Raw genomic sequence first — 9,352 nt, forward strand, 5'->3', positions numbered from 1 at the left:
CAGGGAGTTTGCCCAAGGAAAGATTTCAAATCTGGTCTTTAACAAGCAGAACTAAAATCCTTTCCTCGGGGTTATTTCTCTCTCATCTTTCCTTTTCTCCTTCCTGCATACCCTCTTTTACCTGCAGCATTTTGAAGGCAGAGTCTTTCTAACACACAGGTCCCCTCGGCACAACCGTCCTACTGAGGCAGGAAAAGTCGAGGGGCTGCCTGGTAATAAAATACACAAATAAATGCATAAACAGCACATGTGTATCTAGAGAGACCAGCAAGGGGGCTCAGCACCAGGCCTAGGATGATCATCTCAGCAGGGTGTCCCTTGTTGATTGTTTGTCCTTCCTGAACCCCGCAGCCCTGTGCCCACAAACCATCACCCAGGGACGAAGCCCTACGATCCCCGCCTCATGCCAGGGGACCTGGGGACCTGGGGGCCCAGACAGAAAGCCCTGGTGGTGCTGCCAGCACAGCCAGGGAGCGCTGCAGCCACGGCTCTGCTTTTCATAGCTAGCCTTTTGGGGCCCATTATCTGTTTCATGTGAAAGTTCCTTCAAGCGCGCCTGCAGGCAGGAGTATTTTTTAATATTTCAAGTTCACATTGCAGGATATTTGTACAGACAGAGGAATATCACCTCCTCGCTGAGAATAATAGCAGAACTGTTTCTAATGCCTCCAAGCTGGGCAAGGGTGTGATCCCTTGAACAAAATTCAAGTAAAACTGTGTTCAGAATGATTTTCACTTCTTCAGGGAATTAAGCGGCAAACCAGGAATTATCAAGCCACGATTAAGTGGCAGACCAAGAATTATCACAGAAATCAAGCAACGAGCAGTGGCAAAGCAACAAATGACATTTGTACCGTGTGAGGTGCTGTAAAGACAAGCAGTGAGAGGGTCTTCCAGTTAAGGCAGTAAAAAGAAGTACGAGCATGCCCATTTCCCTCAGGTTTGAGGCAAGGACCCAAAATAGGTTTTTCATACACCCCAAAGGGGTCAGTGCTTGCTCCTGGTGTGTCGGTGGCTCCAGCTAGGTCAGTGAGCGCTAACTGTGCCCCAGGACCAGGGCTGATCCAGGACCTGGCTGTGGTGTTTGTTTGCCCTTGTCTTACCCTTCTGGCATCTCTTTGTTTTTGGCCATGTACACTAGCAGACCCAATGAAAAATAGAAAGCCACTCAGAAGATGAGCAGCGGAAGGACTCTCCCCCTTATAGGAGCATTTGTTTTAATTTAAACTATCTAAAGATAATAAATAACAGGGCTCCATAATGGCATAATTTTCTCATCTTCTTGGTTTTCAAAGTACTTTTTAACAAGCAAAATGAGGTTTCAAACATGCCTGTGATATCTTCTCTGGATTAAATATTAATCATGATGCCAAAGTAGTAAATACAGAAATCCTGCCTGGTTGTTCTGACATGCAAGTCCCTAATTGTGTGGGAAGCTGCTCGGGTGGGTTTCAGTTTCAGCAGGAGATAAAATGCCACGGAACCAGTACAGTATCTGTGTCGCTACAAGATTTACAGCCCGATTCCCTGCTTGGAAACAAAGGAACAAATAGCTGCATGTCACGCACCGAACTGAAACATTATGGATTACATTATTGCTCTAGTTTCTACAGGACTTCTCAGTGGGGGAAAAAAAATTCTATTAACTCTCTTTTACGACTACCAGCAGGGTAACGTGAAGAGAATAATCTCCTCCATTTATAAGGTCTGGGGGCCTTAAAACCTGAATAGCAGCCCAGGAGCTTTGTCACAAGGACTGTCTGTTTCCTTTCCTTCATAAAATTCCTATCTCCATTAATCTCTGTTTATTTTCTTTCTGCTTTTTAATTTGCTTAATGGACTTCAGCCGAAGTCTCTCCTAGAAGTCAGAGGAAAGTAAACTCTGATAAATCCTTTGGGACTTAATAGTCACAGTTAAGCACTTCTTTGGATTATTTTGTCTGACTTTCATCTTTGCTGCTGCAGAAATGACGGCTGCCTAGTACTACAGCCCTAACCCCATGACTTAAGAGCCTGGGAATGAACTGACAAAAGATATCCCTCTTTCTTTCTTCGTCTGCAGGCACGGACGTACAGAAAGACTGGATTTAAACTCGTAAAAGGCAACCAGGGTGTCCTCCACGTGTTTGCTCCATGCAGAAAACATGCTGGAAGCTCAGTTCTCAAAACACCAGCCTCTGCCAGTCTCTCCCATGCACAGAGGGTTTCCAGGGGCAGGAGGAAGCCCCAGCTGGATGGGGACTGTGGTGACTGTGCTGGACCCAGGCTCCGTGCCGGGGAGCACCGGGAGGTCTAGGCACCTCCAACCTCAGCTTCCCAAGGCCGGGTACAGTTGCTGTACAGAGGGAGGTACCAATGCTCTTCTGTCACGCAGGCTGACACCCTCACACCTCAGCTTGCAGCACAGATGGGGACAAGGAGGGGACTGCAGGTCCTGAGCCTAATGAGGAACCTGCTCTCTGGTGTCCCATACTGTGCACGGGAGCCCTCCTGCAGGAGAGGAGACGTTTGACATTTCCTTGTTCCTGGTCCTACAAGCATCATCTGTTCAATAACGCTTCATGTTATTAATCTATTATTATTTTCTTTTCAATGGGTAGGCTTTGAATGACAGCCAACACTGGTATTAGTCTCTAAATACCTTTTTGTTAGCAGTCCAAATCCTTGTTCTAACTCATATATTACTTTCTATGCAGCAGATCTATTTTTGTACAGCATTTATTCCTGCAGGATCTGCTTACTCAGAAATTGCATTGTATAATTAGGTCCCAACTGCCTATTTCTAATCCTGAACAAAGGTTGACTTTATTGTTCATTTCTGCAATTCACATTTTCATTTTACTTCCATGTATGATAGACATAATTAATTAGGTCCCATTCCGTCAACCTTTCTATTTCCTGTGGCTAATGATTAGGCTTTTAAAAAACCCTCCATGGTTTTAATCTGTTGCTGGAGCAACTTACACATGTCCACCTGTGGTGAGACCATGGCGTGAAGCAAAGGCAAACACTTAAATCTGAGGTCCTCTAACTGACAAAAAATAGTACAGGCAAATGATGAGCCCATTAACTTATTGCAAACTGTAACTGAAATTTTGCATATATTTTGGCCCAATCTGCATCAACTGACGAGATTTTTTCCTAAAGAAAATATCCAACCTTTTGATTTTTTTGACCAGCTTGTTAAAACTGCTGCCTGTGAATGCATAGGCTTCTCTCTCAGAAGGTGGCCATGGAGAAGGTCATTCTGGCTGTTTTTGTGCAGACGCACAGTTATGTGCCAGAAGAAAACCTGTGCCATTGGGCAGCCCCCATATCACAGTTACATCCAGCCCTGACTACTTTGCCTTGGATCTGTTTTTCTTCCCTTGGTATACAAGGGCTCAGACCCCCACATACTAACCATAAATCTCAGCAATGCTTCATTACAGCAGGGCATATCTTATCTGAACGTGCTTTCTTCCAGCACCAGGTGGTCAGCCATAGCACAGCTTTGACTTGCTGTTTTGTAGTACAGCTTGACATAGCAGTAACAAGACATGGGGAGCCGGGAGTTAATATACTGAGGGCATACAGTTATACAACTCCCGGGACTGAAGGCCTTATTTAAAAGAGTGATTCATGTCTTAGAGATACCAGCAAATGGACTGTGATAGCATCACAGAGAAATGTGCTCTTTGGGAAGGTTTTGTCAAACTGCGGTGGCTACCACGATTGCTGTGCAGAGTAGATAAACCTCAGTGTGCTCGATACCAGGCAGCTCGGGGCATAGGAGAAGAGTGGCTGTGAGGGCACAAAACTTTGCCGGATGCAAAACCCACCCAAGAAGCTGGCTAAATACTCCCGTGGTTTGCTCTGCGGAGGTTGCTGCTGCCGGCAAGCTTGCTGCTGGCCGCCAGGCTGGCTGTGGTCCAGCTCAGGGGTGTCCGCACCGCACGGCAGGCACAGCAGGGATCAGTGGGTTTGAGAGCTGGCGGCACAAGCTGGTGCTTCTCCTGGGACTGGCTTAAGAGAAATGTTCAGGAGCCCTGTTTTGGATTTGTCAGTGGTGAAACAAAAGGCAGAGGCTGGGATCTGGTATCTGCCTCTGTGAAGGGCACGCTGACCGAGGAAAAGCTGCACAGCTTGGCCTGGGATGATGGGGAGCAGACTGGACCCTGCTCAGATGAGACTCTTTCCATGGCCGGACAGGAACCCCTGCGGCTTATTCGTCTCACTCACCGATCCATGCTCTGATGTCTGGGATCCCGCTGACGAAATTATCACATCTAGTAACAGTCAAAGGGGCTTTGTGGGAACCATGTGCTTCCTGTCTTCTTTGCATTTGTGAAGAAAGACTTTGTCATGTTCCCAGGGTAGAAGTCACAATTTGCATTAGGAAAATATAAACAAAAAGAAAAGATCGGCCCCACGATAGAGCCGGCACAACAACAACAGATTCAGGAAAGTACTAACTAAATGCTGCACAGCGGGCAGATTTTCATTTAAATTTGCAAGCTTTTTTCAAAATACCGTATTCCCCCTCTTTCATGTCCAAAACCCGGCCAATACAGAACAGAAACATAGCTTTTGGCGGTCTTCGTTTTTTAGCTAAACTTGTTTGTGTTCCCTCACAGTGCTTGAAGCGGAGCAGTAGCAAATTACATTTGTGCTTCTCAGTTTGTGACACACTTTACCATGTTTTTTCAATAAAAACGACACCACTTAACTTTGCTGGGTCAGTAATGAAGCAGCAAGAGAGATTTTGTTTGGCAAGAAAAACTAGCTAAGAATCCAGAGCTTCTTACAGCTGAAGCAAAATAGAGGATTTAGGTTAATTAGACTATTTATGAACTCTAAACTCTTCCCTTAATTTATGTATTATGATGAAATGTATCTCCGTGGCCCCTCCGAGCAGTCCTCCACACGCTATGGGAATATTTTTCCCATTCTGCTCAACAGTGGCTATGCGCAGGCCCTGCGGAGCAGACCTTGTCCCTCGGGGTATCGACGGGAGCCGTCATGTCTGTCTCACTGAGACCCTTGGACATGAAGGAGGACCGCAATCCGGTGCAAAGACTTCCCACCAGAGGATGGCCGGCTGGAAGGGAGCAGGAGCAGGCTGTCCGTGTCCTCAAGGGCCACCTCAGCTTGCTGGAGACATCTTGGCCCTACAGCTTTTCGGAGGTTGCAGATTTAAGTGCACCGCCCTGTCTCTGTCTCCAGACAGAGGAATGGGTCGGCCACAGAGGTCCCGAGGACTCTGGTTATGTTCTCCGAAGAAAACCTGGAGGTGAAAGCTCACTTCCAGGTGTCAGATACTACGACCCAAGTCTCTTCTCACATGAGCCTGCTTTTCCTCTCACTTCTCACGACTTTAATCTCCTGAAGCCAGCATCTCTATGCATGGTGCTACAAGGAGCAGGAATGTGAGCCCCAAGGGCTCTCCTAGCTGGGAGTATTAAACAAGCAGAATAATTGGGATTATTGATGAAAGAGTGATGGATGATTTCTGTTGGGAGTCCGGCTCGTCCTGGACAGGGGCTCCCAGAATATTTGTGCTTCTCAGTTTGTGACACACTTTGCCATGTAAACAGTGGCTGTGGGGCAGTGGGAGGGCCAGCACTGGCGGCCGTGAGGCTGTCGTGGCGGCTCCCCTCAGGAAGAGGAAAGCCCGCCCGGGCCTAGCTAGCAGTAAGTCTCCTTTCTGCACTACAAATATTTTTGGGTGGCATTGGTTTCAATGGCCAATAATGTCAACGGCACTGAACCGTGTTACTAGGAAATGATTTATGTTGACAACTATGCCTTGGCTTTGCCTTGAACTTTAGTTTTTGTAAATGCTGTGTCAGACTTTCTTCCAGTCACAGAGGTATATTCCAGCCACGGCACCTCTTACGAACAACATTCATTTATTGTTATTGTTGTTGTTGTAGTTGTTTTTGTTGTTATTTTGATAGAAGCACGAAGGTTTGTCTGGACTCATGCAATTTTTGTTGGGGTGAGGTAAAGAAGACATTTTTCTTTTATATCTGAAGGGTATTTTCTCCATCGAGTTTTAGCTGGTCAATTCATATTAGAGTTGATGAAAGTTATGCAGCTAAAAAGATTAACATAGCGAGCTGGGAGTATCTACATATATATATATATACATACACAGACATGCATGTACACACAAAGGCATGGTACTTTATTTTTCAATTACACTATTCCCTAATATTGAAAATGCAGAGAAAAAAAGGGTTATGATATAAATTGTCTTGAATTAATGACACCCTAAATTTCTTAATTGATTAAGATCATGTATTTTTTGAACAGTCACAGACCCAGTTTTGTAGTTTCTTTAACAGTCTTCATGCCCGCCTAAGAAATATACTGAATGTTCTTTATTGTGATTATTTGTGATGCCTAAATTTCACACTCAAGAGGATACTGGAAATGCTATTAGCTTCGAAGAGTATTTGAATTTGTTTGTGGTTTGGCAACACAGAAAATGATGTTTGATGTAATTTTTGTTCCTATTTGTAAGGGAATTTAGTAATTTTAGAGACTGAATGTTTATCCATGCTTATCCATGAATACCACATGAGTTAACTGCATCAAATCTGATAATACCACATAAGAGGTAGTAGAATACTTTCATACGTTTTTTTTCCCCAATACAGAGATGAAAATAAATATTTCTGGATTTTGTCCAATTCTGATGATTAGACAAACCCAAAAAGCTAATTTGTGAATAGGAAAACATATTTTTTTTAATTTTATTTTTAAATTCTGCTTTTTCACCTCACTTTTCCCAGGTGAAATATGGACAAATAAAGTCACTAAAAAGAAGTCATGAAATACACTAATTGTCTTCTCCACCCTTCCCCTAGCTGATCCAGACCAAAAGCTGAAAACAGCAATGTGTTCAGGTTTCCTTTTTATTTATTTTATTTTATATTTTACTTTATTTTATTTTATTTTATTTTATTTTATTTTATTTTATTTTATTTTATTTTATTTTATTTTATTTTATTTTATTTTATTTTATTTTATTTTTTTATTTTAATTTTTTCATTTAGTTGAAAATCACAAAAATAGAGGACATATTTTAGGGAACTATATTGCTTTTTTTTTTTTTCATCTGTTGTGTCCTGATCTACGTCCTGTGCATGCATCCCCTGGAATGGCAGTGCTGTTCCAGGATGGTACAACTTGGGCTGTGAAGAGATTTCTAATCCCCCCAGGTTCCCCGATGTGGGTGCAGTTTTGTGACAGTGAACTCAAACTCTGCCTTTCTATGGGGGTGTTCTATCAGACCTGCCTGGGGGTGGTTGAGCTGGACAGGTCAGTCTTTCACCTATTTCTAGTGATTTTTGTTTGCAGCTTTCTTTACAAGCATTGGTGAACCTCCTGCTTACACTCCCAGCCCTTTTAGCTCCTGTCCTTATCTGGGCCATGTCGTCCTCCTCCATGCTGAGCATAGGGCCACTGAAACACATGGAGATGCACCGCTGTTGGACCAGGCTTACACATGAAAAGACTCACGTGAATTCAAGCCCAGGGTTTTTGCATAACTGTCAAGGATGGGCTCTAGTCAGCATCACTAACATACTTTACTGAGAGGCTTTGCACCCTCAGTTTACACCAGCTATAAATCCAGCTCCTTGGAACTAACCAGGAGAGTCTTTGGATATATTCTCCTATCAACATCTATAAATATTACAAAGCTTCTAGGCTACTGAGGGGTTAAAGTTGTTCTAGCAAGTGTCCTTAATAAGGAATTCAGACAGTTTCTGTTTGGTTTTAATTATGACAGCCTTTCATATAGATTGGAGGGGCTCCTGACTCTGTCCTGTTGAGACATTAAAGGTCCCTTTGTTTAAAAGCTCAGAGCCAGATCTGAGATTGCCTGCAGTTCACCTTTAGGATATGGAAAAGTGCTGAGACATGGCAGGGTTTGATGCTGGTAGCCCCCGTGGTGGGAGCTGCGGCACGGGGTGTTGTCAGCATCGCTCTCCCTGCTGCAGCCTGCTTGCTCCAGCTGCGATGCTATCAGCATTCCTTGCTGGAGTCTGTCTGAGTGATGGCTGATTAATGAACTGGGGCTACAGCTATCTGTGAGAAAGAAGAATTGCTTATTTCACCCATGTCACAGTCCTAATTGGGAAAGTTTGACAGCATCTGGTTCACTCCATGTATAGGCACCAGATACGCAAAAAGACTTCTTCCAAGATTGCTGTGATTTTCTCTAATCTCTCCCCTGCAACACCACTTTACCCAGGAAATAAAACAACTGACCTTGGAATTTCTTTCTGAGATAGAGAAGGAGGAAGGCAAAACATGACCCTCCACCAAAATAAGTTCTATGAAATGAAGTGCAGACCACAAACTTGTTTCATAAGCACTTTGTCAAAGAAAGTCTCATTCACTGTTTCAACTGAAAAAAAAAAAATAAAATAATCTTACAAGTAAATACACCAGAGATCTCTGTTCTGACGACCAGTGAGCCCTTTTAATTTCTGATCTTAAAATGAGATGTCTGCTAGTTTATTTGCTTTCTCTTCACCTATGTGGTGCAACAAAAACAAAATAAAAGGCTACTGCTGCACCCCATATCATAAGCCAAGATAGACCAACATGTGGCAGCAACCCACATTGTCACTTGTGTATGTGCACCAATGCAGGAGGTCACTGGTCCTTCTGTGTTTCCATTTAAACCACTGCTTAGTATGCTACCGAGCTCATCAGTAAGAGACCAGGTCTCTTAAGAAATGTGCTGGATTCACTGATGTTACTCCCCAATTTCTCATGGCAACCAACTATTTTCTCATCCGCATTATTCCTGGCAGGACACGTAGGGTTTTCCAGATGGTAGAGCTGGCCTCTATTTTGCCTGAGTGAAAATATCACTGAAAGTATAAGGCAGCAGAAGTTCAGGTCTGACATCTGTGTTATTGAAATTAAATTTCTCAGCCATCTATGACTTGCTGCCAGTCTGCAGCTTTTGGGGTGTTTCAGCTATGTAGAAGACAAAATTGTTCACGATTGCCTGCAAATGAGCACGTACCAGGCATCTTCCTGGGCATTTGGCTCTCTAGAAGGTCTACTAAATAACAATTCTCATAACGGTGATTTATGAGCTGTAGATGTTGCAAAATGTGCTTGTCTGAAGGACAATATTAAATCAGAGCATCAAAAAGATATTGAATGCTGAAGGGAGTCTCTTCACCGGCTGCCATGTCAACCTGCTTACTCTCTGTTGACCATGATAATAAATCTCACAGGAAACACAAGATTTCTGCCACAGCAGCGCGTCAGGATTTAGGTATCCTGCCTCATCTTCTAATCCTCTGCCAAATCAATAAGCTCTTCTTAAGGATGGGAATTT

Source organism: Anser cygnoides, chromosome 2, assembly GCF_040182565.1.
Source record: "Anser cygnoides isolate HZ-2024a breed goose chromosome 2, Taihu_goose_T2T_genome, whole genome shotgun sequence".
NCBI lineage: Eukaryota > Metazoa > Chordata > Aves > Anseriformes > Anatidae > Anser > Anser cygnoides.